Raw genomic sequence first — 12,178 nt, 5'->3', positions numbered from 1 at the left:
GGAGGCGCCCAAACCTCCCCAAACGTCGGCAGGTCTGCGCGGAGGAACGGAGACCTGGGAAGGTTTGGGGAGGCGCCCAAACCTCCCCAAACGTCGGCAGGAGAAACGGAGACCTGGGGAGGTTTGTGGAGGCGCCCAAACCTCCCCAAACGTCGGCAGGTCTGCGCGGAGGAACGGAGACCTGGGGAGGTTTGGGGAGGCGCCCAAACCTCCCCAAACGTCGGCAGGAGGAACGGAGACCTGGGGAGGTTTGGGGAGGCGCCCAAACCTCCCCAAACGTCGGCAGGTCTGCGCGGAGGAACGGAGACCTGGGGAGGTTTGGGGAGGCGCCCAAACCTCCCCAAACGTCGGCAGGAGGAACGGAGACCTGCCGACGTTTGGGGAGGTTTGGGGAGGCGCCCAAACCTCCCCAAACGTCGGCAGGTCTGCGCGGAGGAACGGAGACCTGGGGAGGCGCCCAAACCTCCCCAAACGTCGGCAGGTCTGCGCGGAGGAACGGAGACCTGGGGAGGTTTGGGGAGGTGCCCAAACCTCCCCAAACGTCGGCAGGAGGAACGGAGACCTGCCGACGTTTGGGGAGGTTTGGGGAGGCGCCCAAACCTCCCCAAACGTCGGCAGGTCTGCGCGGAGGAACGGACACCTGGGGAGGTTTGGGGAGGCGCCCAAACCTCCCCAAACGTCGGCAGGAGGAACGGAGACCTGCCGACGTTTGGGGAGGTTTGGGGAGGTGCGCGCGCACCTCCCCAAACCTCCCCAAACTTCGGCAGGTCTCGGACGGCGGTGGCTTGGGAGAGGTGCGCGCGATCCCGGAAGCACCAAAGCCTCGGCCGCGCACAAGTCCTCGGTAAGTTTTTTGTTGACTGGAGTATAAGCCGAAGTGGAATTTTTCAGCCCAAAAAGTGGGCTGAAAAATTCGGCTTATACTCAAGTATATACGGTAATTGGTATTTTGGTTTTTGCTATGTATAGCATGTTGCTATTTAAATTGTTTATTCTTATGAGCTACAGTGAAACAATATAAATTAATTAAATAAATGAATAAACTACTGATGATTTCTCCAGACATAAGACAGTCATCAATCAATATGATTGCAGTAGACTATCTGTGATCCCTGCCATTCTGCAATGACTTGATACAGGTAGTCCTCGACTTACGAAATTAAGGACCATTTGAAATTGTGATGGACCTCCGCAGGGCTACTTGCCACCCAGACTTGAAGTTTCAACACTTCTCCCTGCCTGCAATCATATGACCAAATTTTGGGTGCTTGGTAGCTGGTTTACAATTACAACTGTTTGCCGCATCCATGATCTAGCTACATATGGCCTACTGATTTCAATTAGATCACTGTTTCAGGAAAAAAATTGCAACTACGTATTATCCTCTAGGTTTAATTATTTTAAAGTAATCTTTTCTACTGCAACTGCTATCCTCCAGATGTTAGACTTCAAGTGTCATTAACTCTACAGTATAATGATAGGAATTTAAGTCTTATATATGGTGGGAGCAAGAATGGAAAAGCAGAGGTATTCTTTCTAGAAAGTCAAGGTATTTTGAAATATTTACTCACAAAACACAGGCATTACTAAATCAACTAAAGCAGGGGTGTCAAACTCAATTTCATTGAGGGCCGCATCAGCATTGCGGTTGCCCTCAAGGGGCCGTGTGGGTATGGCCAGGGTGGGCGTGACCTACTGGGTGGGTGTGGCTAGAGTGCATATGGCCTACTGGGTGGGCGTGGCCAGTTCGCATCAAGGGTGCCTATGGCGGCCTGGGCAGAAGTGGGACAGATCTGAGGGTCTCTGGCAGAAGGAGGGTCTCTGGGCCAGGGCCAAGGCAGTGGGGGCCATTCCCTCATTGTTTCCAGGATGGCTTCGCAGGCCACATGAAACCACCTCGCGGGCCGGATCCGGCCCCCGGGCCTTGTGTTTGACATGTCTGAACTAAAGCTATACTTTATAAAGCTTTATTATTATACATCAAATATGATCCAATCCAAGTTTTTCAGACTTACAATTTTCTGACATTTTCCCTCAATCTTCAAAAAGAACTCAAGGAAATCAATAATAAAATCTAGCTACTTCATATGAATAAACTGTATTTGAATCAGCAAAGCAATTTTAATCAAACCACTTCTTGGAATGATCTAGAGCAGGGCTCATCAACCTTTTTGCCACATGTGGAATTTTAGGGCCATGATGAGAACATTATGGCTTGCCTATTCACAAGGCCTGCTTGTTTAAAAAATGCTGTCATAATAGAATAGCCAGTCATAAAACGAAAATGCTAGGTAAGGGATGGAACTCGGTAAGCACCAAAGGAACAGCCTACAAGCACTGGCATCATGTTGGGGAGCCCAGTTTTAGACATGGTCATTGCCCACAAGAAAGAAAAAAACTTAAATACAAATGGAGCAAAAAACAAACTAATTCACACAGTCAAGAAATCTTTTTCAACCGAAATCTTTTAGAATAACTCTGCTATTCAATCATATTTCCTGCCTTTGAAACATAAAGGGTTTAACTTCAAAGGGTAAACAGTGGGGCACCTTTAGAAGACTTTGAAAAAATATTAAATTTGGACTATTGTGTGGATTCACATTGTTAATATTTAATCTCAGTGTCAACGCTGCTAACATCAGATGTTCTTGCTTTGACAACAAATGGAAATCTTTTCTCTTTCGCTTTTAGAGTTAAATGATGCTGGGAGGGGCGATGTGGATGAGAGTCCAGTTAGTCATAACAATATGACTATTGCGCCCAGAACTGATAAAGATTTGATGGGCTGGAAAGCTGGGGAGAAAGCCCCCACTTCAAGCTAATTGGGGAATGTGATTTGTGACTGCTAATTGGAGAAGGGAATTGTGCTATGCTACTTTGTGCCCAGGGGAGGGGAATTCAGTTTTTGGCTTTAACTATGTAGTACCAACACTTTGTTTCTCAAATAAAAGATTCTTTAAGGTAAACAATGCCTCAAAGTTCTTTTAAAGAATTTCATCTGTCGGAACCATGACACTCAGTTGCTTAATTGAAGCCTTGCAGATTTTTTAAATATTTAGAAAGATTTCTTTTAAATTATTGGCTTTTTACTGATGCTTTCTTTTTCAGCTATGTGAAATTCACTTTTTTCATTATAATCACCAGCTATAGAAAATCATTTGTTAGCACTGACTTTGATGTTTTAAATATTTCTGCCTACATTTCCTTTTCCTTTGCTTCCTTTGTATTATAACTGACATCTGAGTTCAACTCAGATAAAGATAAAGGTAAAGGTTCCCCCGCACATGTGTGCTAGTCGTTTCCGACTCTCTTTCAAAGCCGAAGAGCCAGCGCTTGTCCGAGGACATCTCCGTGGTCATGTGGCCGGCATGACTAGATGCCAAAGGCGCACGGAATGCTGTTACCTTCCCACCGTAGCGGTCCCTATTTTTCTACTTGCATTTTTTACGTGCTTTCGAACTGCTAGGTTGGCAGAAGCTGGGACCAGTAACAGGTGCTCACTCTGTTACAGTTCTTCTTTAACTACCCTAATTAAGACTAACAACTCTGACACTAAGCAAAGAAGTCACAAAATGGGAAATCACATGACTGCAACTCTGCTTTCCGACTAGAAAGGCACGACTAGGGGTAGTTGAGTTAGGATGGCAATTGGGATATGAGTGCCATATGACTGCATTGTTTAGTGAGGCAATCCCTGCACTAGTTAAGCATGGACTGTGGATCATTTAGCAAGTACCTCTTACAACTTCATTCAATGTGCAACAACCAAAACCACTGGAGAAGCTAGCAGGAATTTTGCAAGTCCTAGGTGATTTACAAAAAGGCTAGCAGGCAGTGCATGAGCACAGTGGGGCTTGTGGTGCACAAGGACACATGGGTAGCTGGGGAGGTACGACACAAATGCAGTGAGTCTTGGGAAGACTGTGCAAGGATATGTGAGTGGTGGGAGAGATGTGGGATGAACATAGTTTAAGGCAACTATTGCTGGGTGGGGAGGGTATACAAATGGTATGGAGGCATGGGGCAAGTAGGATAGGGTATGTAAGGGTGTGCAGCTAGCCGGCGAGTTACTACAAAAGTGCAGAAGGGCTGGGGGAGGGGATGCATATGAGGAAGATTTACCCAAGCAAGTTGTGACTTTCCCTGCTAATATCCTCATTGACTTTCCTTATGGGAAGCCCAAAGGGAAGGTCACAAATCACAATCACTTGATCACGGGACAAGTTATACAATTGTTGTAAGTGTGAGCCAACTGTTCTTTGCGACTGCTAGCACACACAATTTTAAAGACTGGTCATAACCACTGCTTGTTCTGCACTGTTGTAACTTCAAACAGTCACTGACCAAGTGGTCATTAACAAAGGATTACCTGTAGTCAATTTCACACCTTTGTTTTTTGTTTATATCCTAATCAATTCCCCACCCTTTGGAATGCTTGAGTGCCTGCTTATTATCTTATACACATCAAAACCAATGTGACTGAATCGCAACCTGGGCTGAGAGCCGTAGACATATTATACAAACAGCTAACTCTCCTGAAATCCCTTTCTCTTCAATCTCTCTGATCTACAGGGGACGGAGGGAAAGATCAGACAAAGGAAAGATTACTACCAAAATTGCTTGGATTTTTCCCCTCACACTCCTCTCAACAGCACAAATGAAGCTATGAGCTATGCCGTGCAGGGCCACCCAAGACGGACAGGTCATAGCTGAGAGTTCTGACAAAACGTGATCCACTGGAGAAGGAAATGGCAACCCACTCCAGTATCTTTGCCATGAAAACCCTATGGACAGTACCAAAAGGCAAAACGATATGACGCTGGAAGATGAGCCCCTCAGGTCGGAAGGCGTCCAATATGCTACTGGGGAAGAGCAGAGGGCTAGTACTAGTAGCGCCAGAAAGAATGAAGCGACTGGGCCAAAGCCGAAAGGACGCTCAGCTGTGGATATGTCTGGTGGTGAAAGGAAAGTCCGATGCTGTAAAGATTTTTTCTCCATAGGAACCTGGAATGTAAGATCCATGAATCAAGGAAAGCTGGACGTGGTCAAACAAGATATGACAAGACTGAACATCGACATCTTAGGTATCAGCGAACTAAAATGGACAGGAATGGGTGAATTTAATTCAGATGACCATCAGGTATACTACTGCGGGCAAGAATCCCTCAGAAGAAATGGAGTAGCCTTCATAGTCAATAAAAGAGTAGGAAAAGCAATACTGGGATACAATCCTCAAAATGACAGAATGATCTCAGTTCGAATCCAAGGCAAACCATTCAATATCACAGTAGTCCAAGTCTATGCCCCAACCACCAGTGCTGAAGAGGATGAAATTGACCAGTTCTATGAAGCCCTACAGCACCTTATAGAACTAACACCAAAAAATGATGTTCTTATCATCATGGGGGATTGGAATGCTAAAGTAGGAAGCCAAAAGATAACTGGAATAACAGGCAAGTTTGGCCTTGGAGTACAAAATGAAGCAGGGCACAGGCTGATAGAATTTTGTCAAGAGAATACGATGGTCATAGCAAACACTCTTTTCCAACAACCCAAGAGACGGCTCTACACATGGACATCACCAGACGGTCAACACAGAAATCAGATTGACTATATGCTCTGCAGCCAAAGATGGAGAAGCTCTATACAGTCAGTAAAAACAAGACCAGGAGCTGACTGTGGCTCAGATCATGAGCTTCTCCTTGCAAAGTTTAAGCTTAAACTGAAGAAAGTAGGGAAAAGCACTAGGCCAGTCAGGTATGAATTAAATCATATCCCTGTTGAATATACAGTAGAGGTGACAAATAGATTTAAGGAATTAGATCTGATAGACAGAGTGCCTGAAGAACTATGGACAGAGGTTCGCGACATTGTACAACAGGTAGCAACCAAAACCATCCCAAAGAAAAAGAAATGCAAGAAAGCAAAATGGCTGTCTGAGGAAGCTTTGCAAATAGCTGAGGAAAGGAGGGAAGCAAAAGGCAAGGGAGAAAAACATAGATATGCCCAATTGAATGCAGAATTCCAGAGAATAGCTAGAAGAGATAAGAATGCCTTCTTAAATGAACAGTGCAAAGAAATAGAAGAAAACAATAGAATAGGGAGGACCAGAGATCTTTTCAAGAAAATTGGAGAGATGAAGGGAACGTTTAATGCAAAAATGGGCATGATAAAGGACCAAAATGGCAGGGACCTAACAGAGGCAGAAGAGATTAAGAAGAGGTGGCAAAATTACACAGAAGAACTATACAAGAATGAGCTTAACGTCCCTGATAATCACAATGAGTTGGTCACTGACCTCGAGCCAGACATCCTAGAATGTGAAGTGAAGTGGGCCTTAGAAAAGCTGAGCAACAACAAAGCTAGTGGAGGTGACAGTATTCCAGCTGAGCTATTCAAAATCTTAAAAGACAGTGCAGTAAAAGTGCTACACTCAATTTGCCAACAAATTTGGAAAACTCAACAGTGGCCACAGGATTGGAAAAGATCAGTTTACATTCCAATTCCAAAGAAAGGCAGTGCCAAAGAATGTTCAAACTATCGCACCATTGCACTCATTTCTCATGCTAGTAAAGTCATGCTTAAAATCCTACAAGCTAGACTTCAGCAGTATGTGGATCGAGAACTACCAGAAGTACAGGCAGGATTTCGAAGAGGCAGAGGAACTAGAGATCAAATTGCCAACATACGCTGGATCATGGAGAAAGCTAGGGAGTTCCAGAAAAACATCTACTTCTGCTTCATTGACTATGCTAAAGCCTTTGATTGTGTGGATCATAACAAACTCTGGCAAGTTCTTAAGGAGATGGGAGTACCAGACCATCTTATTTGTCTCTTGAGAAACCTATATGCGGGTCAAGAAGCAACAGTGAGAACTGGACACGGAACCACTGATTGGTTCAAAATTGGGAAAGGAGTCCGGCAAGGCTGTATACTGTCACCCTGCCTATTTAACTTATATGCAGAGCACATCATGAGAAAGGCAGGGCTAGATGAATCAAAAGTTGGAATTAAGATTGCCGGAAGAAATATCAACAACCTAAGATACGCAGATGATACCACTCTAATGGCAGAAAGTGAAGAAGAACTAAAGAGCCTCTTGTTGCGGGTGAAGAAGGAGAGTGCAAAACTTGGGTTGAAACTTAACATTAAGAAAACCAAGATCATGGCATCTGGCCCTCTCAATTCCTGGCAAATAGATGGGGAAGAAATGGAGGTAGTGACAGATTTTATTTTCCTGGGCTCCAAGATCACTGCAGATGGGGACTGTAGCCAAGAAATTAAAAGACGCTTGCTCCTGGGGAGGAAAGCCATGGCAAATCTAGACAGCACACTAAAAAGCAGAGACATCACCCTGTCAACAAAAGTGCGTATAGTCAAGGCTATGGTCTTCCCAGTTGCAATGTATGGCAGTGAAAGTTGGACCATAAGAAAGGCTGAGCGCCAAAGAATTGAGGCCTTTGAACTATGGTGCTGGAGAAGACTCCTGCGAGTCCCTTGGACTGCAAGGCGATCAAACCGGTCAGTCCTAGAGGAGATAAACCCTGACTGCTCTTTAGAAGGCCAGATCCTGAAGCTAAAACTCAAATACTTTGGCCACCTAATGAGAAGGAAGGACTCACTGGAGAAGAGCCTAATGCTGGGAAAGATCGAGGGCAATAGAAGAAGGGGACGACAGAGAATGAGGTGGCTGGATGGAGTCACTGAAGCTGTAGGCGTGAGCTTAAATGGACTCCAGAAGATGGTAGAGGACAGGAAGGCCTGGAGGAACATTGTCCATAGGGTCGCGATGGGTCGGACACGACTTCGCAGCTAACAACAACAACAACACTATAAACTATTTGCATAGTCTTGCCTAGAGCTTCCAGTCCTTGATTATTGGTTCAACAGTATTGCTTTTGATGTATACAAGATAACTTTACTTTCTTGTAATCATTTTCTCTCCAATTTCTCTGTTCTGCAAGGGGAGGGGAAAAAACAAAGGTCAGGCACACTACAATACATACTGACTGTAATAGTGATCATGTCATTGAGAGATTCTGCAAAAGTCATAAGTGTTTATAAATGGGCCATAAAGTTATTTTTAAGGCATGTTTTAACTTTAAATAGCCACTGAACAAATGGTCTGTAAGTGAAAGCTAACTTTATATCGGTTTTCTGATCAGAGAAATAATCATAATGACAATTCTTGAGGATAGAAATACATATGTTCCTTTACCAGATTTGAATTTTCAGATTTCAATGTTATCATCAATGGAAGAGAAGCAAAACGTCTTCAAAGAAAAATAAGATAGTCCAGTTGGGACAACTATGACCTGGATGACTAAGAATCTCCACAGACATTTCAATGTTGTTTAATCACAATAACATAACTGGAATTTCCTGACTATAATACAGCAAACCATGAAAACAACAGTTAGGAAGGAGTTCCCCTCCAGTATGTGAAGAACTAGAATAAGAGATGAAGGAAGATGTAATTATGATAGGGAAAACAAACAAACAAACAAACCAAAACAATGCAGAGGTTAGACAAGCAACATTTCTGTATCTATCCCTTCCTCCTCCCCTGTTGCAAACACATAATGACTTTGTGCATAACAGAGGTCCCCAAGCCCTGGGGCGAGGCCCACTCAGAACCAGCAAGGGTGCTCACCCGTGCAGCTGTACTTGCCCAAATTGCAGCCCCATTTGCTTGTGAAAATGGAGTTGCATGTCACTGCGTTTTTTCTGTTTTCTCAGTAAAGCAAGGTATAGTTTGTATTTTTGCAAGCAGTCTTGTTATCTTATCATTGTAACCATGGTGAGTGTCTCATGTTCAGCCAGTTTTCTACTGTGTGCGCATGCCCAAAGCAAAAGTTACTTTCTTTTTCCTCTTCTTTGTGTTCTCTGGGAAGATAGACATGTAGCCAGGAGTCTTTTCTGTGTTTTTATAAGTTTCTTTGTAATTAAAAAGGTTAACAGTAGAAGATATGCTGCGGGTTTTCTTTGTTTATCATGCATCAAAAATGAACCACGATCCATTCCCTCTGAGTTTTTCTACTCTTCTGACATGGTAGCAGCATTTGGTTTGGTTTGTGTTTTTTTTTTTGATGCTGATAACTTAGTTAGTTCAGCTGATTTACTGCTGTCCTCAATTTACTGAAAATGCCGATGCCAAAGGAAGACAGAAAGGAGTCAGACAGAGAGGAGTCTGACGAAGAACAGATTTTACTTGCTTCTGCCACGCGTCTTGGAGAAGAAGATTTAAGGTCAGTTACACCGTCTTCTATTTTGACAAGTTCTAATGCAGCTGTCTCAGAAAGTTTTCACACTCACGGAGCTCATGCTGAATATGGGCAGGATGTAATGTTTTATTCTCCTTGTACCCCTGAGAAAAGTTTTTTTGAACAAATTGAGGTTTTTGAGCAAAGGCTACAACAGGCTAAAGCATATGCCTCAATGATTAAACAGCATGAGAGGGACTCTACTGTTATGCAAAGCCCAGAGTCGGCCATATTGCTTTCTTCTTCCAAGCCTTCTAAGCCACACCCACCAGTGGGTGTTATGTTAGACGAAGGGGAACAGAAAATACAAACAGCACACAAGGCTACAGTGATGCCTGAATCTAATGTTATAACACCATCTGCTGGTGAATTTGTTTTACAAGATAGAAATGACTTATTATGGAATGCAAGAGCAAATTAAGAGAATGCAAAATGCGTTTTCACAGATGTCTATTTATCAATCATTGCTCCAAGCTGATGATGCTAAAATTCCTATTAATACTGCTACTAGCCAGGTTCCTGTCCCAGATAGAGCAAAGCAACAGTCAGCCCAAGTGCAGTTACCACTGGGTTCTCAAATACAAAGGCCAGTGCCAACTGCAGGCCAACTTAATGTTGCAGCTCAAGCGCCAGCGCCTCCTGCTGGCCAGAGTGGAATTGCGGCTCAAATGCAGCCACAGCCAGCACCAGTACCAGCAGCAGTCCCAATGCATCTGCCCCAATTCTTGGCACAGGGACCACCGGTGCCTCCTGCAGGTCAAGTCCAGATGGCACAACCTGCACAGCCAGTACCTCAAATGCGTGTTCCTCAACAGGCATCTCCTATTGTACCACTGGCTGGTGATTCAAAATTGAAGCAGTCAGGACAAAATTACAGGGCATGGGTCAGTGAAGTTGGCCTTTTGCTAAAAGAGAAGGTACTCATGGCATAGTATTTAATCCTCCTAACCAGCCATGGACTCCTGATATATGGGACTTGAATAATAAAGCATGCACAACATTATTGATGTCAATGGACACTGAATTGCAGCTTACATTTTTTTTATTGAAAAGTTTTTCAATACATTTTATCTTTAACAAAACAACCCCTCCCCACCCACCCACCCCCTTCCCAACCCCACCCAACCCTCCCCCCTCCCCTTCCCCCCTCCCCGACTTCCCAGAGCTAAATACAAGGTATAAATGTAGAAACAAACATAAACTACTGTACCATATGCTAACAACAATGAACTATTAGGTCTATCGCACTTTAGCTCTTATAAAATGACTACAAGCAATATAAATATCACATCAATACTTATTCAAATGCTAAATGAAATTTTTTAGTCCCATATTTGTTCTGGATATAATCAATCCATTTTCTCCACTCCACAATATATCGTTGTTGCGAATGGTCTTTAGGATATATTAACACTTATTTGGGTGTTCAAGTTGTCAAAACTCAGAAGGGGTTCAGTCTCACACAAGAAGATAAGATTGAACAACTATTGCATCACTGCAACATGGAGGATGCTAAACCAGTGAGTATACCCATGCAAACCGATTTTCACAACTTGGCACATGAACCAAGTCCTGAGTTCGAAGATCAAACACTTTATCACTCAGTCATTGGGTCACTGCTATAGACCCGACATTGCACTTAGTGTTAATCTTCTATCACGACACATAGGCAAAGAAAAACAGTTTCATTGGACATGTGTTAAAAAATTATTGAGATACTTAAAGCACACTAAAAACATGAAGTTATTGTTAGAACCGACACATACTGACTATGCAGAGTTATGTTGTTATGCAGATTCTGATTGGGCGAGTGATAAGAAATCACGTAAAAGTACTTCTGGTTATATGTTGTTTTTAAATGGATGTCCTGTTTACTGGCATGTGCGTAAACAGAATTTTGTTTCTTGTTCATCTACTGAAGCTGAATATGCTTGTGTTTCAGATGCATGTAATTGTCTAACGTGGTTTGATGCTTTAGTCACAGATATCTGGACACAGCCGATTCGACCGATCACTGTGATGGAAGACAACGAATCTGTGGTTTATATATCTGAGAATCGTTTTACAGGTTCTCGGTCTAGACACATTGACATCCGTTATCAAAATATAAGACAAGTAGTTAAACAAGGTTTTGTAAAATTACAGTATGTGCCTACACATGATCAGATAGCTGATATGCTCAACAAGCCACTTCCTGCAGCCCAGCACGAGTATCTACGCAAGAAGATGTGTCTTATCTGAGTTTTGCTTTACTGACAAAAGAAGGGGATGTCACTGCGTTTTTTCTGTTTTCTCAGTAAAGCAAGGTATAGTTTGTATTTTTGCAAGCAGTCTTATTATTGTAACCATGGTGAGTGTCTCATGTTCAGCCAGTTTTCTACTGTGTGCGCATGCCCAAAGCAAAAGTTACTTTCTTTTTCCTCTTCTTTGTGTTCTCTGGGAAGATAGACATGTAGCCAGGAGTCTTTTCTGTGTTTTTATAAGTTTCTTTGTAATTAAAAAGGTTAACAGTAGAAGATATGCTTCGGGTTTTCTTTGTCTATCATGCATCAAAAATGAACCACGAGTTTTTTTACTCTTCTGACACTGCACACGTAAGCACAGCCACCTGCTACTTACATGGAATCATTCCCTCTCTCCTCCCACTGTTGCCATCACTGTGCTGCCACCGGTACACAAAGCCAGAAAGGTTGGGGACCACTAGTGTATAACGACTCTGAAATGACACTATGTGAAGATATTCTAAGGATATTCTAAGGAAAAGATAAATTACAAGAGACTATTGTTAAACAAAGACTACTAAAACAAATGTATTATGCTCTGGCTAACACTTATTCTTTCTAAGATTTTCATCTGTCCTCTGAGTATAGGACTGACGCTGGAGAAAACTGAATGGGTCTTTAAAGAGAATTACA

This window comes from Vipera berus, assembly GCF_964194415.1.
Source record: "Vipera berus genome assembly, chromosome: 5".
NCBI classification, from domain to species: Eukaryota; Metazoa; Chordata; class Lepidosauria; order Squamata; family Viperidae; genus Vipera; species Vipera berus.
This window is presented reverse-complemented; position numbering follows the sequence as displayed.